Genomic DNA, 21,099 nt, shown 5'->3' with positions numbered 1-21,099 from the left:
GAGCAAGGGCCCAGGCATGGTCCAGCATGTTCCAGGTGGTCCAGCCCATTTCGATGCACATCACAGAGCCCTCTCCCCTCCCTCCAGTCATTTTATTTCTTAGCAAAATCATTACTGAGAATATTGAACTACCTTACAGAGACATATTTACTCCCCTTATCTTCCCTCCGTCTCTCTTGATTAAAAGCTATGTGTGATATTTGTAGTTATCAAACATCAATATTTGGCATGGATTTGCAGAATGGAGATGGGGGAGGGGGAGAAAGGAATCTGACCATTTCTATAAAGGGAAAACCTTGAGCAAACAGACTGCATTTCTTATTAGGGGCACTAAAGAGCAGAGACTCATTTCAGAAGGGACCAGCCGGACTGCACCCCAGCAGGCTTTGTGAAACCAATGATCGGGGCTCAAAATTAGATTCCAGATTTCATCAGGAAAGCCAGCTACCTTCAGAGGGTAGGGAAGGGGGTGAGAATTATGCAGCCTGCCTGGCAACTATTAGAGGCGGCTGAGATTGCAGCCCTCTTTCCCAAGGAGCAGAGATAAATCCAGCACTCAAATTGGGCAGAGCTGAAATAATAATAAGAGTTACCCCTTCCTAGCAGCCACCCCTAAGGCTTTACCTATACTAACTCACTTAATCCTTGCAACAACCTGATTTATTCATTTTACAGACATGAAAAGTGTGGTGCAGAGGTCCAGCCGCTTGCCCGGGGTTACACGGAGTCAGTGGCAGAGCTGGGAGTCAATGCCTGCAGTGTGGTTCCCGAGTCTGTGCACGTAACCACTCCACCACACTGCCCTCCCTCACACAGCCATCCCCAGACCCTGGCACCTCCACACAGAGCCCTGTTGCCCAGAATCCACTGTATACTGTGGTTGTCTAAGAGCTGCTGACGCTCTGGAGGCAGAGTCCTTGCCTCAGGCCCCTCCATCGCTGAGTAGCTACATGTGTGGCCTTCACCAAGTTAGCAGAGACTCATTGTGCCCTCTGTGAATTGGGGGTGGTAATAACCAAGCCTGCCCTCTGGGGTGTTGTGACGATTCACAACACACACCTTCAAAGGGCTCAGCACGCGAATGGGAATCACTCCTTGCTGGTGGGAGTGATAATTTGTACAACTGCTTTGGAAAACTTTTGGGTCGTATCTACTAAAACTAAACACATGTCTACCAGGTGATCAAACAAATACACCCCTTGGCATATTCCCAAGAGAAATGGGTGCATATGTCCACCAAACAACGGGGACACGAGTGCACAGAGCCCCAACTGAAAACCACCCAGACGCTCATCAATGGGCAAACGGATGAATGAATTAATTACGGTACCATCACACAATGAAATCCTATTCAGCAAATTAAAAAGAACAACTACTGATACCTGCAATAATGTGGCTGAATCTCCTCAGGATGCTGTTGAGAGAAGAAGGCAGATGAATAATAATGTAGGGGTCCGTTTATGTGAAGATCATGAATGAGCAAAATCAGCCTTTGGAGGCGAGAATCAGGAGGGTAGTTGGGGAGAGGCATGAGGGAGCCTTTGGGGGGGGCCCCAAATCAATATGACTGATTCTTTCACTCACTCATTCATTTCAGCAACGAGCACTTGGCCAGCGCCCACTGTATCTTAAGCACCCCTCAGGAGGCAGAGAGAAGACAGACTCTGCCGCCCAACCTAAAGTTTGATGCTAACATTGGAAACCTTCGGTATCACTGTGTCTCCAGGAGGCACAGCATCCTTGGGGATTTGGAAAAATCACTAAATAGATTCTCCCTTTTATCTAGCAGAAAGCAGTGGAGAGAAATGGCAGGGATGCTCATCAGAGCAGCAGACCCCTGCACTCACCGTGCCAGAGGTCGCAGGTGCCACTTAGCATTTCATCCTGGCAAGCCTGGTTCACTTTAATCAGGCTCACGTGGCCAAAATCATGTGCGACACTTTGAAGGGAAAGAATTTAAGCCTCCATGTCTCACTGCCCCGAGTATCAGCTTTGTCCTTCTGCTCTTAATGCTGTTATCTCGTCCGCACACTTGGTTTTCTGCCAAGCAGACGCTACAGAAAGGCATATTAGCAATGAGAAGCAGAGCGTGCCTAGAAGCCTGTGTGTCGAGCTGGTGACCCCTCTGCTCTGGAGGCCTGCTCCAGTGGGGCATCAGAGTGAAAAATGCCCGAGAGGGAACACAGCTTCCTCCAGTCGCTCAGCTCCTAAGCCAGGTCCCAGGGAGATCTTTCTAAAATGCAAATCGGATCAAGACAATCACCACCTTACAACCCTTCAGTGGCCCCACACCAATCACAGCAAAACTCAACTCCTTGCCCACCTTGGAGCACAGGGACGTGCCTATGCCTCCTGTCCATCTCCAGAATCTGAGCTAGACCCAAGCCAGACTCAACGGGGGAACCCCTCCCCACCCCCCACAATTGGTATGAGGACTCCCCCTTGTCCTCCAAGGCTCTAAGTGTCACCTCTTCCATGAAGCCTTCTCTGACCATCTATTTGTGTCACCACCAAATTTTGTATTCTGACTCCACTAAAAAGCAATGAGATTGTGCCTCAATTATGGGTTTGTTTTTATTCAAGGTTTGCCTTCCCTTGTCAACTGCAAGCCCTTTGAGGGTAGGTCCAGGTCTTACTCATCTTTGTATCTTCTGACTCTTAGCAGCGACTGCGACAGAGTTTGTTTAAGGGGAAAGGGGTGGAGGAAGGATAGATGAGAAGGGAGGTGAGGAAGGAAGGGAGGAATGGAGGGCAGAGGGCATCTAGTGGATGGAGAAACTCAATGCAACCAGAGGGATTTAGGAAGAATTTTTGGACAAGGCTTTTCCGGTGGATCTTAATGGATGATTAGGATTAGGATTTCGGACAGTTAGATTTGAGGGGGGACCTGGAGCAGAGGGGACAACCTGAGCAAGGGCCCACAGTCAAGGGATACGGTGCACAGAGACAGGAGGACCAGGGCTGGAGGAGGGGCAAGATAGGGGCCAAATGCCAAGCGTGGAATCAGAGGAGCTCACGCTCCATGCTCACGTCACGTGGGGCTACTGAAGTGTGCTCAAAAGGAGACTCATGGCCGAACGAGGGAGGCTGGCCAACTGGAGAGGGAAAGCCAGAAGTGGAGGACTGGTCAGAGCTGGTTGTATAATCCAGAAGCTCCGTAAGGAGGGCGTGGAGCAGAGCGGTGGGTCCACTAGGGAGAAGCCAAGGGGAGAAGGGACAAGCTTTGCTGACGTCAGACTGGGAGTAAGAGAGGGACGTGCACAGGAGGCCAGGGCAGGGAGGACAGCAATGCCGTTGAACAGAGGAAGAGAAGCGGTAGGGGAGGCAGGCGGCCGGGCAGCTCTGTATTGGCTGCTGGGAGTCTCCCTGAGACACCTGGGGTCGAGGTGGCACCCATGCTGCCACTGTCTCCTAATCACTCATCCTTACTAATCAACGGTGCCGGTCTTTCCTGCTGAAGACAGAGATGGCCTTAGCACCACTCCTACTGGACTGGCGTGTATAAACGGGCATTACCCACTTGCCACACCTAGTTACCGACATCACAACCTGGGATCAGGGGGAGGAGAGCTAGAGAGCCTGGCAGACCTACATTTACAGAGGAAGTCCTGGGAGGGCTGTTGGCAGAACCGGGGATGGGATCCAGCCCAATGCGCCAAAGCTCCTTATCACACCTTCTGCTGCCTCTCGGAGTGTAAAACAACACAGGCCTGTCAGCACCCACAGTAATTAGGAACCAGAGCATAAATGATGAACAAACCTGCCTCAAGAAGAAACTGGCTCCCTTTCTTTTTTCTTCTAGAATCTGGCATCAGACCTTAGTTGACTCCCGGGGGAAATAAAGGCTGGGTGAGTGGGTGTGCATGCATGGGGTGTGTGTACAAGGGAACACCACCACATTCCCTTCCGAGAGCTTCACATCCATCCCTCTAAACACAGATCACTTTTGCTAAATTCCAAAAGGTGGCAGCATTCCATTAAATATTCATTTGCTGCTGAGGCTGCAGCAGGAGTGTCCTACAGAATTGACACGGGGAGGAAGTTAAGGCACTCAGGTGGTCTGGGTCAAGAAGGCTGGTGAGTCCAGCATGGATGAGCGGCTGGCCCCTCAGGGGAGCTGTGAGCCCTTTACTGGGGGAGAAAAAGGAGGATGCTGGCTGGAAAGATGCTGGAGCCATGCATTTGGCCCCAAGACAAGGAGAAAATTAGAATCATCTCAGGAGTTTCATAAATGCAGTATCTGGGGTGGACAGACCCATATCACGCCATATAATCCCCTCCCCTAGAGCGTGGGCAGGACCTGAGACTTACTTCCAATAGAAAATGGGATGGGATGCCATTCTGATGATCACATTAGGACATATACACACAACACTCCATCTTGTTAGCATGCCCCAGAGAGACTCTCCTGCTGGCTTGGAAAAAGTAAGCTGCCGTAATGTGAACTGCCTCTGAGAGAGCCACGTGGCAGGGAACTGTGGGCAGCCCCCGGGAGCAGAGGGTGCTCCATCCTACAACCGCAAGGAACTAAATTCTTCTAACAACCAGTGAGCTCAGAAGGGGACCCTGAGCTCCAGATGAGACCCCAGCCCCAGCTGACGCCTTGAGGGCAGACTTGTGAGACCCTGAGCAGAGGACCCAGCCACACCACGTCCAGACCCTTGATACACAGAAACTGAGATAACAAATGAGCGTTTTAAGCTGCTAAGTTTCTGGTGATTTTTTACGCAGCAAAAGAAAATGAATACAGTATATTTCTGTCACAGAAAAACATAGGAGTTATGAAATGTGGCTCTGGAATGAGGCAGAACAAAGTGGAAATTTGGGCTCTGCCACTTAAACCGCACCGTGTGTCCAGTATAATCGAGAAATGAGGGGAGTGATGTTCTTCATGCTGGGCAGTGTCACCTCCATCCACTTTAGGACACATTCTCCCCAGAGTGAACCCCAGAATGGAATGTGGATCCGCAAGTTTCTCCCTCGGCCTCATTTCCCGAGTGCCTCTCATCGTGTGACCATTTGACCACAGATGACCCCATGTTTAAAGACAGGTACATGTCATGCATCCGACATGTCACCTCAACACAACCACTTCATCTGGTATCCAAGCAAAGACTCCAAATCTGCTCTAATATTCGAGGAAAGCGTGGCTGTCTTAGATATATCAAGGAACAGAAAGGTTTGTCTGCATCCTGGCATCCTCCAGTGGGATCTTTAACAGGTAATTTTGACCTGGCGTGATTTTCGCCTTCCCTGCTGACTCCAGAATCAACCCCACATCTAAGATGTTCCCAGAAACGCTCCCTGCACCACTGACCAGAACCGGGTGGCCTTACCCTCAGCTCAACTCAGCTCAGCCAACAGTCTAATCCCGGGTGAGTCCCAGATCCACCACCCACTAGCTATTAGACTCTAAGCAAGTTCTTCTCTTCTGAGACTCAGTCTCCTCACCTGTGAAAATGGGGGTGGGGGTAGTTCTTCCCTCATTGAGATGCTCGGGTTAAGAGGTGGGGTAAATAAGATAATGCATTTGCAATACTGAGCCGAATAGTGCGAGCTCTCATCATCATTATGTTCTTATTCTGGAGGCAAGTGACCACGTCTGCTATATCCAGGAAAGGCCCTTTCTGGGAGGCAGTACCAAAGTGGAAAGCTGGAGGTCAGAAACCGGGGAACTGGCTGGCACCACAGGGCGGCAAGTGGAAAGAGTGGTGGAATGCCAGGGCCTGAGGCATTCCGCCTCCTGGGGCGGCCAAGGGCCAAAAATTCCATCGCAGGCTCTGGTTCAGTCTTGTAAGCCTCGTTTTCACTCCTCCAAGGGGACCGCAGCATTTCTATGACAACTGAGAATGAACCTTTAATAAAACATCATCAGCTGTCCCGGAAACCTCCCTTAACGGCCCAGAACTCCCTGCTTAATTTTATAAATAGTCATTATCAATATTGTTATTACTACTACTACTATCAAGGAAAATAACCACTCACTGTAAAAACAAATAAAATAAAATAAAACCAGAAGAGTCCAAAGAAATGCAAAAACCACCAATTTACTTGAATTTCCCATCTGCCTTTCTGACATCTCTCTCTGCATTCAGACAAAGGGAGATATATGAATATAATTGCACATAATGGGAATCATATGATATATGCTGTATTTCTCACTCAACAATATGTCATGAGCATCTTTCCAAGTTAATAAACGTAAATCCTCACGACGAAATTCTAGCAGCAGCTTGGAATTAGACTTTATGGATGCATGTAATTTACTTAAACAATTCCTTATTGATGGATATTGAGGCTGTATGTTTTTTATTATTATTATTTTCGCTAATACAATCATCCCTCAACAAATACACAAACACAGCTTCTCACACTCGTACAATTATCCCCAAGGTGTAAATTCCTGGAAGCATGATTACTGGATCAAAGAGTGAACACATTTTTCGCTTTGAAACACGTGAGATGAACTGCTTTCCAGAATGGTTGGTCACCATATGCTCCCACCCACAGAGGTCACAGAAATGACTGCTTCTCCCTCTGACAAACTAGGCTGGGAGGCTGAGCCGTGGTTTCCTGCCAGAAGGACCCAGATCAGCTGCACTGTGAAAGTCAGGGGTGGGGAAGGAGAAGAGGGTTACGGTCTTCCAATCCTCACAGCATGAATCTCAGCAAACCTCTCAAATTCTGCAGTCTCCAGTGGGGAAAAAGGCAGAATAGCATCTTTGCTTCCCGTAGAAAGAACCCATCAGCCTTAATTAGGTGGGGCTGGAGGCTGGGGAATACCTAACCCAACCCAACCAAGTTGAAACTCCAGGGGGAGCTCTTCTGAGCTCCTGGAAAATGGAGAGATTGCAGCCACCTTGGGTCCTATTGAGCATTTAAGGTGGGAGTTTCCTCCCCACTTTTCTAACAATTTTCCTTTTAAAAGCTTCTGCACCCTACACCCCCAGCTACAAGACTCTTTGGTAAGTCATTTGCCTGCTCTGGGCTTCATTTTCACATCTGCAGAATGGGTTTACTGTCTTTATGGGTTTTTTTCCACAGACTGGGTGTGAGGTTACAAGAATCCTGTGTGGAGCTACAAGACATGGTTTTTTAAGATTATGAAATGTGTGGCAGCAAACCTCCAAAGTGGCCCCCAATTATCCCTTTTCTTTGTATTTACAAGAAAGGGGATCTCGGTCTAGTGCCCTTCCACAATTTCATCAGGGTTGGTTTGCCTGAGGGATACACTATGACAGAGGTGACAGCAAGCGACCTCTGAAGATAGGTCATAAAATGTGGTGTGGCTTCTGCCTTGCGCTCTCTCTCTTAGATTTCTCACCCTGGGGGAAGCCACCAGCCATGTCAAGAAGATGCTCACAGCAGCTATATGAAGGTCCACATGGGAGGAGCAGAGGCCACCTGACAATAACAATCTAAGAGAGCCATCTAGGAAGCGGATCCTCCAGCCCCAGTCAAGCCCCCAGATAACGGCAGCCCCCGCTCATGAGAGCACCTGAGCCAGAACCACCCAGCAAAGCCACTCCCAGATTCCTGACCCACAGAAACTATGTAATAGTAAACGTTTGTCCTTTTAAACCACTAAGGTCCGGGGTAATTTCTTATATGGTAAGCGATAACTAATGCACTTTCCTGATCCCTGGATCATTTGCCCACCCACAAAACGAGGAGACTGTTTCGCAGACTTGGTGTGAAGTTACAAGGCTGTTCCCCAATGACAGAGTGGGTCACAGGGTGAGTCCAGGCTGTGACCTTGAGTTTTAGCCACAAAACGAAGATAGAAACAGCACTTACCTTATGGGGTAATTGAGGGGACTTAATGAGGACAGAGATGAAACACTTGGTCAACTGCAAAGTGAGACAAGCAAGTCGGTTGCGTGGTTGTCATTTCTCATCATCTTTCCCCTTCCTCCTCCTCCTCTCGGCATCACAGACGAACGCTTTTTCAGCTGATCAGCAATGGGTTTATGATAAAAACCCAGCCTCAAAGTCATTTTGGGGGAATAGACAGAGGCCAAGAGGCAGGTCCTTCTAGATGCCAGTTTGCACCGAGTATCAGCACAGATGGGGGCACAAGGAAAGGGAAGCATGCCAGATACAGACACACACAGGGACCCTGCCCAGGGCCATGAGAACAACTTTTGATAAAAGAATCTACTCTCAGCCGTTCACATGTCACTATCCCAATGTCTTGCCGTATCTGCATTCTTATTATTTCCATATTATTTTTTCCTTCAAGTCAACTTACTTTTTTTACCTAAATATTTTCAAAAGAAATTTTATATCACTACCATAAATGAAAGTCAGTATTGCTTGCTATAAAGATAATCATAAAGCCAAATACACAACAATTAATACAAAACAACAACAGCAGCCTACGTGCCCCTTGAGATCATCTCACAGTCTGGACCCCAAGTCCAACACCATGATGCGGGGCCCAAAGCACTCAGTAAGCACTCCCGTCCTTACCATGGGGACAATCAAATGATGTTAAACTTCCTTCCCACTTTCCCAGCACCCGGGGCTCTGTCTCCACATCAAGAAATAAACAGACTATCCCGTGGCCCCTCCACCAGTCACTGCTCCCCCAGATCTGTTCCCCAAGTGGACCTGGCCCTTCTCAGAGGGAGGTGCTCAGCTTTCCTATTATGCACCACCGGCTGAGACGCTGGCCCCAGGTGTCCCTAATAGAAATTCTGTGAGTGCTTGGGAACCTTTATTCCCATCAAACCCAGTTACTTTGCCAGCAAGATCAGCCTCAGGTGAAAAACACTCCCGGTGATTGATGACGGAGACCAAGGAGGCTGAAAAGCATGCAAAAGGAGTTTCAAAATCTAATCTGCTCAGCAACACGCTTCCACTTACCGAGTCTTGTGGACTCTTGTTGGCACCCGACAGGAGGGCTGAGTTTTCAGACTTGCAGTCCTGGCGAAAACAAAACAAACAGGCGGAGGAACCCAGGTTGAGGACGAAGTTCTAATTTGGGGTAACTCAATTTAGACAATCCCTGAGTCTCTCTCCACATTTTGCCATGCTGTTCTCTGTCTCTCTAACCCTGTCCTGGAGGGGCCCAGACCCGCCCTGCCCAATACGGCCGCCACGAGCCATGTACGGCCAGTCTAAATTGAAATGCGCCGTGAGGATAAATTACACACTGCAGTTTGAAGACACTGACAAAAAAAAAAAGGAATGTGAAATATCTCATTAATATTAATATTTCATTAATATTTTCCTATCAATTACATGTTAGAATGATAATATTTAATAATATATAAAATAAAGTATACTAGATTTAAATATGTAAAGATATTATGAATATTTAAAATAAAATATATTGTTACAATTAATTTCATCTGTTTCTTTTTACTTTTTAATGCGGCTAGTAGAAAATTTTAAATTGCATACGTGGCTCTCGTGACGTCTCTTTTGGGCAGCGCTGGTCTAGATTTTTGTCAGAGTGTGGACACTCCAGCCCAGCCTGAGGACACAAGTGGTCCTCGGAGAGCCACACCCAGCCGCGCTGTTACTGGGTTTTGGGTTGACTTCTCACTGTTTCGCACCAGCAACAGCTCATGTCAATGGAACACATGCAGTTCTGTGTGCTCAGCATCTTTGGGCAGTTTCCACAAGGATATAAGAAGGAGGTCTCTATCTCAGCCCCATTCTATAGGTGGAGAAACACAGAGAAGCTGAGAACTTGTCCAAAGTAACTCAGCAGGGATGCAGTAGAGCCAGGGCTTGAACCGAGAGGTTCACAGATGGACATGAATCACGGTGGCCTTTTCTCCCTCTGATGCCTTTATCCACTTCTCCCTGAGGCACAGCACACAGGAGCCTGGTACAGTTGGTCACCAGCCAACTCTGGGGAGCTGCCCCCCCTCCAAAGTGCCAGGAGTGCCTAAAGCTCCAAGTTTGTTTTTCCTCACTTCCCACCGCGCCCCCACCAGCTGGAGCCTCCCCTCTCCACATCCCTGAGCCTAAGGTCCCAGAGGCCAGTCTCCCACTCAGCAGATTATCCCTCATTGTGCCCTACTTCTGTCTCGTGTTAATTAGTAGGATAGGAAGCCTTGACCCCTAGGTGATGGAGATGCCACCAACTCCGTATGCTCCCCTTGGAAGACTTTTTCTGCCCTTCCTGCCACCTTTAGGCTTTTTCATACCCTGTAATGTGCATTCACCCGCCTGCATCGGCAGCCCCCACCCTCTTTAGCACAGTTCCTGTATTATCCTGAACAGAGCAGCCGACTCCACACCCAATGCCCTGTGCCCGTTTCCCTCCTTACCGTGAAAACAGTGAGAAGCACATAAATGGGTTCTAAACCAGACTGGGCAGAGGGACCAGAGATGAGATGAGAGATGAGGACCCTCAAAGAGAGGCCATCAAACATCACCCTCTCGGGGACCTGGCATGAACTAGTATGAGCTCCCAGAGAGCAGTGGTAGGCTGCATTAGAATGTGATATTCTTTGCGTAAAAATGACCTTTAAAGGGTTTATCCTTCAGATTAACAGAAGGCCAAGACGATGGCCAGGTAAAGCCCCCTGAGCAATGGGCAGAAGGGGAGGCATCGGGAACCTGGTGGGTTCCCAGGGATGGAGCTATTAAGACCCACAGGGCCCCCAGCTGTGAAAGACAGAGGGGGTCAGCACTCTAAATGTCGGCCGGGCCACCTGGGCCCCCTCACCCTAAAATGTCCTGGCCACAAGGGCGTGATGCTCCTTGAGAAGTCTGGATGCCGAGAGAAACAGGGCTGGCTGGGGAGCCTACAAGGCCAGATTGTGGCCCCCAGGTGACTGTAGATGACACCCACTTCCACATACAACAGAGACTGCATTTTCAGGAGCAAAAAATCAAAGCAACTCCTTGCTGCGTGGGCCGACTGGAGAATGTAATGTAATCAAATCCTGTGGATTCTTATCAACTCAGAGAGGTAGAGACGACCTTTCTAACTATGACCCCGAACCCAAAAGCCATAAAACAAATGATTAAAAATTTTAAAAAATAAAGTTTTTTCTGCATGAAAAATAATACCATAAACCAAGTGAAAGGCAATAAAGGATGATATGAAAAAATCATAACTCAAAGGAAAAAATAAGCAAAGGAGATGCAGACACTTCACAAAGGACATGGTGATGCAAATGTCTGTTACATTAAGAGATCCTTGACTTCACACATAATAAAAGAAATGCAAATTAAGATGATGTATTATTTCTTACTGAGATTGGCAAAGACGCAAGTTGGACAAAGTATCAAGGTTGTAAGACTACAGAGAAACAGGTGTCTTTATACACAGTGGAATCACACATTGGTCAACATTGTAAAAGTTGATAATATTTGAACTAGCACTTCCGTTTCTTGGAATTTCTGCCATAGAATGTCTGCACATGTGGAAAATGACCAATGCCCAGGATATTCATTGAAGCACTTTTTTGGAATTACGACATATCAGGAGCAACATAAATTTCCATTATTCAGAGACCAAGTAAATATGTTACAATGCATCTAGACATCCTCGGTAAAGAGAATGAGGCAACCTGATACAGAATGACAGAGAAAAACAGGAACGTGCAGAGTGGTATGTATAGCATGCCACAGTCTGTTCATTGTTTTAGAATATATGCATAGGTAGCACATGCATTGAAATCTCCAGAAAATAGATAAGAAATTGGAAAAAAAAAAAAAAAAAAAAAACTAAACTAAAAAACACTGATTTTGGAGAGAGAAACTAGAGAAACTAATTTTACTCTTCTGACTTGAACTGTGTACTCTGGGCTTGTATTATCAATTAAAACTTTTATTTTATCTTAAAATTTTAATTTTATTTTGAGAAGAAAATAATTTAAGGGACTAGAAAATGGCAATACTAGCAGAGCCCTTTTGGTAGGGAGTCATTTCTTGACATTTTCTGGAAAAAATTTAGTTCGCGTAATGTGGCGAATGATTTGGGGTCACTTTGGAGGACAATAGTCCTGTCAATGTCGTCTGGATACAGAAATGTTGGTGTAAGGGGGAATATTTTAATGGTTTTGACCAGGAAATTCAAGTAGTTGGCACACAAGCTACACTCACCCTCTTGTTCCCTGGGCAGGCAGTACTAATCGAAGGCTGAGTTTTCCAGCTGAGCCCAGATGCAGTCTCAGAATCCATCCCAACACAGAAACGCTACCCATCCATTTGCACGGCCACACCAGCTGAAATCAAAGCCTGTTCCTGGTGGGGTAGCCACAGGGCAAAGCTCAGAAACGTGGAAGCAGGGTCACCATTCACATGGACACTGGGCAAGCCCACCCAGATCTGGGTATGAGTTTATGTCACCAGCCTCTCCCCGTGAGAGGCAGCGAGGCCGTCAACTTCTTAAGGCCCATGTTCTGAAAATGTCTTCCAGGCCCCACCTGCCATCCCCGACTCAAACCACCCAGAGCCCTTCTGAGAAAACGCCAGTTAACCTTCAGCGAAGAACTCAGGCTGCCTTGTTTCCCCCAACTTAGAGAATTCCATGTAAACATCAGATTAAGCTCTTCAATCCTCTGCTTTTAAAATGAGAGATAAAATTTAGCTGCCTATTCCCAGATGTTGCGATCTCCGCTTCTCCCCCAGGCAAAGAAATCGATGTGAGTAAGCTCCATATTTTTTTCCCCTGGAACACGACCACTTCCAGCAATTTATTTGACTGACGATGCCTTCTATTACCATGTAAATTGTTTCAGACTGCAGGAAAAAAAAGTATTAATCTCCTCTCAGTAAGTCATAAAATAAAGAAATCAATTTCAAGGTCAATTTAGCCCAAATAACACCTGCTGCCCTTTTTTGTAACATGCGGCCTCCTCTGAAATGCTAGGCTGTGTCTAAGGCATCGATATGCAGCTGTGGAAAACCGAGTTCCACACCAGTCATGGCAGTGCCGGGGGGACCCTGGCCCCAGGGTCCGATGGCCCTGAGTGTGAATTTGGGAAGGATAGGGTTAACAGGACTTGGATAAATGACCCTCTGCAGGCCAGGGCAGGGGAGCTGCAGTGGGGGTCAGGTAGAGTTGGGCTCTAGGGGGGAGTCTGGTTGGCTTGCTGTGTGACTCTGGGAAAATTACTTAACCTTTCTGAGCTTCAGAGTCCATATCTGTAAAATTACTTAAAATAAAATGAGGGCTAGGTGCTCTTACAGGACCCTTCAACCCAGTCCATTGTGGACTTTGTCAAAGGTTAGACACCCAGGAGAACTGGCCCAGATGGCCAGATTTACGTAGCTACACCTCATCAGGAGACAGAGTAGCATAGCGGCTAAGGAAACAGGCTCTAGACTGCCTGCATCCAAACTGTCTTTCTTCCACTTGTGAGCTACTTGACTTCAGACAACATACTTAACCCCCAGTCCCTGTGTTTCTCCAACTGGAAGATGAAAGTAATGATGTTACCGTTTCTGGAAGGAGAGGACTATCACGCTCATTTAGTGGGTGAGTAAGCTGGACTCAGGGAAGCTAAGTGACTCGTCGGAGGTTGCACAGCTTAGAAGGGGCAGCTCCAGGTCTGAACCCCGGAACCCCTGCGTCCAAAGCCATTGTGCCATCCCCTCGGCAACACTGCCTGCCGGTTTTCCTGGTCCCGTGGAGCAGGCGCCACGTAAACCCCAGAACCTCAGGCAGGGGACTGCAGCACACACGAGACTCTCTCACAAACCGTGGGGGCGAATGAGGCATTTCCATGGCATGCTCCTATTTCCTCTGCCAGCACCCCACAAACCTACCCGTGCAGAGGTCACAGAATGGGGCCGGCAGCTTCTCATGGGCGGTCCAGGACCCAGGAGACTGGGAAGCCCACCTTGGGGATCCATCCCATCAGGTTTCTGCCCTGCCACCCCCACCCCCCAGCCCTGGCCTTATCTGACCGATGGCCTCACATATATTCATTTTTTCAACCACATCCAGCAGATTAACCAGGTGCCCTCAGGAGGCCATGATAACCAGGTGGCCCCAAACCATCCTCTCTTCATTTCTGCAAAAGCCAGCCCCATATTCCCACCTGCCCATCAATCAGCTACCAAGCCCTCCTGCTCTATGAAATGCCTCCATCTGGGGATGCCTGTCCCTCTTAGATGCTCACGCCTGAACTCAGGTCACATTCACTGCAGTGGCTTCCCTGACTCCATTTTCTCTCCCCCACAGTCCATCCTCTCCTCTACAGCCAGAGGATTGTCTGCAAGTATAAACCAGTCCAGGTCACTCCCATTTAAACACCCTTCCAGCCCCATGTCACTGGAACACTGCAGAGTGTCGCCCACAGTTTTTGTGGAATGCATGAAGGACTGTAGTCTTTAAACATGTCACTTGGTCACGGAGACACCAAACAGACCGCATCTGACAACACCAACCCGATGCAGCTGCAGAGGAAGCGCCCGGACCTCCTGGGATGTAATGCAGGAAAAGCACAACCCCAGTTAACTGAGCATTTACTGTGTGCTTCAGTGTATGATCGCACAGCCAGTTCACTGGCAGGAACCGGAAGGGACTTGGGCTCTGGGCTACAGTTCCCAGGGACTTCTTAAAAACAGCTTTATCGAGATGTAATTCATATACACAATGCACTCATTTAAAGTGCACAATTCAGTGGTTTTTAGTATATTCGCAGATACGTGAAACCATCCCCACAGTCATTTTTGGAACATTTCATCACCTCAAAAAGCAACCCCATACCTTAGGTATCACCCCCACCCTCCAAACCCCCCGGTCTAGGAAACCACTAATCTATCTCCGTCAATTTGCCTGTTGTGGACTTTCACACAAATGGAATCACACAATATGTGGTCTTTTGTGACCAGCACAATGTTGTCAAGATTGATCCAAGTTGTAGCATGCGTCAGGAGTTCATTCTTTTTTTATGGCTGAAAAATACTGCACTGTACGGATGGACCAGATTTTGTTTATCCATTCACCTGTTGATGGACATTTGGGTTGTTTCCATCATTTGGCTATTGTGAATAATGCCTGCTATGAACATTTGGTACATGTTTTTATGTGGACGTATGTTTTCAGTTCTCTTGAGTATACACCTAGGAGGATATAGGAATATGGAAATTGCTGGGTCCTGTGGTAACTCTATGTTTAATCACTCATTTTCCAAAGCGGCTGCACCATTTTACATTCCCACCAGCAGTGTACGAAGGTTCCAATTTCCCCACATTCTAGTTCACACTTGTTATTCCCTATGTTTTTGATTCTAGCCACCCTAGTGGGTGTGAGTGGTATCTGATTGTGGTTTTGATTTGCATTTCCCTGATGACTAATGATGCTGAGCATCTTTCCATGAGCTCGTTGGCCATTTGTACATCTTCCTTGGAGAACTGTCTATTCAGATCCTTTGCCCATTTTTAAATTGGGTTATTTGTCTTTTTATAATTGATTTGTAAGAGCTCTTTATATGTTCTAGATACAAGTCCGTTATTAGATACATCATTTGTGAATATTTTCTCCCATTCTCTGGGCTATCTGGTCATTTTGAACGATGTCTTATATTAAAGCAGCTTGGTCATGTCTGCTACAGATAAACAACCAATGAGGCATTTTACAGCTCCTTTCCAGAGCTTTCTATCCCCGCTCCCTCTGGGCGTTAGGACTTGTACATATGTTTTGGGGGCCACTATTCAACCCACTCAACACACGAACAAAAACTGCCAGGACTTGGCCCCACACGAATCCAGTCAGACTCTCCGGAGGTGAAGCGGGAGTTTTGGTAATGCTCAAATCTGCCCTGGTGACAACAGCGTGCGGCCAGGCTGTAGACCACTTGTCTCTGCCCTGAGTAATGCTTTTTGAGGAGTCAAGGCCACCCCATGGGGGGAGAGGACAACTGCAAGTGGTAGTGCCAGACTCCCCGTCGTGAGACCCTGTGGTTCTCACTTACCATGGAGCTCCTACACCTCTAACTGCTCTCTCCAGAGAGAGGCAAGGGAATCGAGACTTAGGATTCTCACAAAGGAAAAAAGAGCTAAGGGCAGAGGCTACGGATCTGGGACAACGTCTGCAAAGTTTAAAAGCCCCACAGAGCCAAAGGGTGGAAACAACCCAAGTGTCCATCAACAGATGAATAGATAGACAAAATGTGGTCTATCCATGCAATGGAATATTATTCAGCCGTAAAAAGGAAGGGAGTTCTAGGGCTGGCCTCGTGGCGTAGCAGTTAAGTGCGCGTGCTCTGCTGCTGGCGGCCCGGGTTCGGATCCCAGGTGCGCACCGAGGCACCGCTTGTCAGGCTAGCCTGTGGCAGCATCCCAGATAAAGTGGAGGAAGATGAGCATGGATGTTAGCCCAGGGCCAGTCTTCCTCAGCTAAAAAAAATAAAAATAAAAAAGAGGAAGATTGGCATGGATGTTAGCTCAGGGCTGATATTTCTCACAAAAAAAATAAAAGGAAGGGAGTTCTGATTCATGTTACAGTGTGAACCTTGGAAATATTAAGTGAAATAAGCCAGATACAAAAAGCCACATATTGTCTGATTCCACTGGCATGAAATATCCAGAACAGGCAAATCTGTAGAGACAGAAAGTAGACTAGTGGTTTCAAGGGGCTGGGGGGTGAAGAGAACAGGAAATAAGTGCTTAATGGCTACAGGGTGCTTTTGCGGGGAGGCGAATATGTTTTGGAACTAGATAGAGATGATGATCGCACAACACTGTGAATGTACTAAATGCCACGAATTGTTCACTTCAATATGGTTAATTTTATGTTATGTGAATTTTATCTCAAATTTCTTTTTAAAGTAAGGACGAAAAAACAAAATCCCAGCAGACCTATACTTCTTTCCCTCTTTTGGTGCCTTAACCATATTTTTTTTTCAAATAAAAATAAATATATAAAACCACAGACTTCTACCTACATCTGGACAATGAAGAGAGGCTTTCTCCTCTATTCATCTCAAAAGCCATTAAAATTAATAGGATCTGTATCAGGCGTGTCTAATGGAGTTACCGATTCACTGAATCAAGAACAAGCGTGAGCGACAGCAGAAACGCAGTGCCCCCCAACGCAATGAGAATTTCAAACTCACTGAGTGAGGTGCGGTCAGCTACGGCCCCATCCTCCCCGCCCATCCAGGGTGCAGGGACGGCCTCTGACACCCGAGGGTAACTGACTTGCAGGAGAACAGCCCACCTGCCCGTGCTGTGCTGCCAGGCAAGGGGAGAGTTTTGAGAAGAGAAGCTGGAGAAGGCTGATAAAATCTAGTCTGGGAGAGAAACAATGCTTCATCGTTGTGCCCTTGTGAGGAAACTTATGGCATGAAAAATGTCCATTGGCGAGAGGCACAGTACCTGAAGGAGACGTCATGGGACGAGGGAAGACGGTCATGCAGAAGTCTGCAAGAATGTTGGGAGATGCAGCATGCAGATAAAGGAGAGCATTAGTGATGCAAGAGGAAACTCGGACACATCCCTGGCTCGAGATGCTGAACACAGCACTCAAGTTTTCCCAAGGACGAGAACAGCGGGGAGCGGGTGAAGGAGACACGGACTATTACAGGAGCTTTTGCAAAATGATGTCGGGGAGAATGGCAAAACAAGTGAAGTGTTAAATAAATACTTCCCGAATGGAATCACGAGGGAGGACACTAAAATTAGGATGTCTGACAAGGGCTTTTTATCCAATCTGCCCAGGATTTCTTCAGGGTTCCTGAGAGAGAAGCTGTCAGGAAGCCGCGTGACATCACCGGCCATTTGTGCAGAAACGGGAGAGTTGGAGCACGGAGCCCTGGGCAGGCCGATTAGAGGGACGTGGACCAGACTCCAAGGGAGCAGGAATGCCTGGGGCTGCCTTGAGCTTTCTGGTCCCGTCCTGAGACAAGTCGCTGAGAAGGAAGAGGGCACCAGCCAGAGGATCAAAGGTTAGGAGCTGGGCTCTCGATTCAGGAGAGGACTGTCCAGCCCAGGACTGGACATCCTGCTCCCTCTTTCAGTAGATGCATGACCTTGAACAACTCTATTTCCTGGAGCCTCGGCTTTCCCATCTGCAGAATGGGGGTAACAGCCTTCATTGTAGGAGGCTGTTAATGAGATGATTGTAACACCCAATAAATCGTCCTGTCATCATCCCATTTTACAGAGGAAACCAAAATGGTTACATAACATTCATGGATGTCCCTAACCTGTGCATTGGCTTCTGCTGTGTGTGTGGCATTCTGTGGCCAGAATTCTGTATGCATTGTGTCATTTGATCTCTACAACAGCCTATGAGGCTCAGGAGTGAGACTGGACCTCTCCCTAGCTATGTGACTTTGGGCGAGTTATGTAACCTCTCTGCACCTCAGTGTCCTCCTCTGATAATGGGGATAATTATAGCACCTTTCTCAGAGGGCTGCTGTGAGTTATGTGTAAAGACCCGAGAATAGAGCCTGGCGCAAACTCAACAAATGTGCCCAACAATATCGTCACTGATATTAGCTTATCTTACAAACGAGGCCCAGAGAGGGTAAGCAAATTGCCCAAGGACACACAGCTGATATGGGAGACTGTCTGACTGCAGCTTCCTCTCTTGTTTCCTTTGCATCACTTAACAGGCACTTGGAGCTTAACTGGAGACCACCTCTTCCAGGAAATTCCCAGGCCCACCTGAGTCACGGCACAGTGTCGAGGTTAAGACGATGTGCTCTGGACTCAGACAAGCCTCAGCTCAAGTCCCTGCTCTGCTCTTGCTTCGCCATATGACCCTGGAGGGTTGTTTGACCTCTCTGGTCTTGGTTTCCTCCAAGGAAACCAAGGGGGCTTTCCTTGGTTTTTTGCAAAAATGCAAATACGAGTCCAGGGTGGTGTGGGGGGTCATAATATCACATCCTTTTCTCAACAAGCGGTAATGAATCACGTCCATCGGTGCTTTCTGCTGGCCCTGGTCCAGTGCCCGTGTGGACACTGAGACACCGATTCTTCTCAGCTGTGTCATCACCTCCCTTCACTCAGCTGGCGCAGAGTCCTTGCTGAGATGGCCGTTCCTCCTCATCAGCCCTCCCTACCCCGTGCCCACATCCCATCTGTCTCCGTGGCCAGCGAACAAGAACAGCTTTGTGGGAGTGTGGTCTGATACTCGGGGGGCCTGGTGTGAGCCAAGTCCCTGGGATTAGGGCTCCCTCGAGACTGCCTCCCTGCAGAAGAGGGAGCCGTCAGCTCTTTTAACAGTGAAATAATTGCAAGTGTGAATGTGGATTCAATGCCGAACAACTGCAATTAGAAGCCACCTTCTGTTCAGAACAACTGCTGCTTAAATATAATCCCTGCATCGTGCAGAAACCCCAAATGAGTTTCTCGGTTTTGCTTTCAACTACGCTTCCTCATCTACATCAGAGTGTCCTCGGTTCCCTTCCTAAAGCTCACGTTGCTTCCTACTTCCCACTTCTCGGTGGCCTCTCTGTGTTCCTGGGTCAAGTCCAAACGCCTTACCTGTGCCTTGCATAAGGTCTGCCCCCTCCCCTCACTTCCTCTTCCTCCACTCTTGACCCTGTCACTCTCTGAGCTCTAGCTGTACCTGCTGTCACCCTGGCTTGGAAAGGTCTCTAGTTCCATTCTGCTGCTGAACTCCTACCCACCCTTTAGGTCGCAGTCCAAACATCACTTCCTCCAGGAAGCCTTCTGTGATGTACCACACTAGGTAAGAAACCCCTGTGACATACCCTTGCAGCATCGTGTACATTATGGCACTTCCCAAAGCTTGTGATTATTAATTTGCACTAGTAACTTGCATTCATTGCATAATTATTAAGTGGACATCTGTCTGTCCCACAGAACTGTGTCCCATCCGTGTCCCATCCATGTCCCACAGATGCTGCTTTCTTCTACCCTCTGTACAGCCCCCAGGTACACAGCAGGTACTCGACACATATGTGTTGAGTGAACGAGTGTTTAATCACGCAAATGGCTGATTCTTCCGAATGAGTGCAACCTGTTCCAGGCAGGGCCTGTGTCTTAGCCATATTTCTGTTCTTCATAGAACTGAGCAGAGTCCCTGGCACATAAAAAGCGCTTGGTCTGAACTAGCAGCGTTTTTAAGCAGACTCCTGCTTTAGTTCCTATTTTTGTTTGTCAGAAAAATGCAAATATGAGTCCAGGGCAGCCCTTCTGGGTCCTCCTTTGAGTACAGTCAAGCGCAGTCTCTGAGGGTTGTGGGTATTTGCACTTACCTAGTAAGACAGACAGACAACCCTCTCCGTCTCATTAAAAACCCTCCCAGCCCTGCCCGGGCTGACATGCCCTGAATCACACAGCCTGCAGGCCTCAGAGGAGAAGTCGTCAGAGGTGAAGGAAATGCCCCTCGCTCGGCCCGTCCCAGGAAAGCTCTGGCCTGTTCTCACCCCCTGTGAGTCTGGGAAGAGCCTGCCTGGGAGTACGGTTCCAGGCTCCGCCGCTAGGGAATGAAATCGTTAAGACGGGTTACGACATAGATGTAACGCCATCTGCCAAACAGCTTCCTGCCTCTGGGTTGACCTTGGCTGGAATCCCACCAGTTTGCCTTTAATTAAACCTGAGTGTAGGAGTCCCCCCCTCACCCCCAGCGGGCGGTAGGATCAGGAGGCACCGGCCGGTGGGCACAGCCAGGGCGGCATCAGACACCACCAAAGGTAATGTTTCCATGGGCTCCCCAAAGACGGCCCGCGTGGGGAGCTCACCATCCACATAAAGCAGATGTTCGGAGGCTAGAAGCCTCCCAAGGAGAATAATGAGTGTTGAAGCAGGACCAGCTGGGGAAGGCAACGCCGCCAAGCAGCCCTGGCCTTGGTCTCACGCCCGCCGTGCTGGCACGTGGCACCAGGCAGCATCCCAGCTGCCGGGGTGATTAAGTGGGGAAGTCTGTCCCACCCTGGGGAGAGGCAGCCACTTCTCCCAGTCCTCGAGAGGAGCCGCGAGCTCACTCGGCACTTATCCCAAGGAAACAGTGCCAGGTGACGCTGAGACCCATGCAGCTGGGGACGTTTTCCCACAAGCTCCAGTGCCCATCAGTCCCCACAGCTGCTCCTGGAGCAGAGTGGAATCTGATCAGCCAGGGCTCACGGGAACCTGGAAAAGAAGCCTGCACTCAGGGCCCCTCCAGGAGCAGCCCTCACCCACCCGTCCGCTGTGGGGGTCCACCCC

At 48.4% G+C, this 21,099-nt stretch overlaps 1 long non-coding RNA gene across 1 annotated transcript in view; it reads right to left on the bottom strand.

The window, feature by feature from the left end:
• Positions 1-21,099, bottom strand: part of LOC147913555 (uncharacterized) — a 384,803-nt gene that overhangs the window by 204,337 nt on the left and 159,367 nt on the right. Inside the window, exon 3 of the long non-coding RNA XR_015556435.1 lies at positions 8,869-8,928. This is a non-coding gene — a long non-coding RNA (uncharacterized LOC147913555). The remainder of the gene's footprint in view (positions 1-8,868; positions 8,929-21,099) is intronic.

The sequence above is a fragment of the Ceratotherium simum genome, chromosome 26, assembly GCF_057802395.1.
Source record: "Ceratotherium simum simum isolate JZ-2026a chromosome 26, ASM5780239v1, whole genome shotgun sequence".
NCBI lineage: Eukaryota > Metazoa > Chordata > Mammalia > Perissodactyla > Rhinocerotidae > Ceratotherium > Ceratotherium simum.
This window is presented reverse-complemented; position numbering and strand designations above follow the sequence as displayed.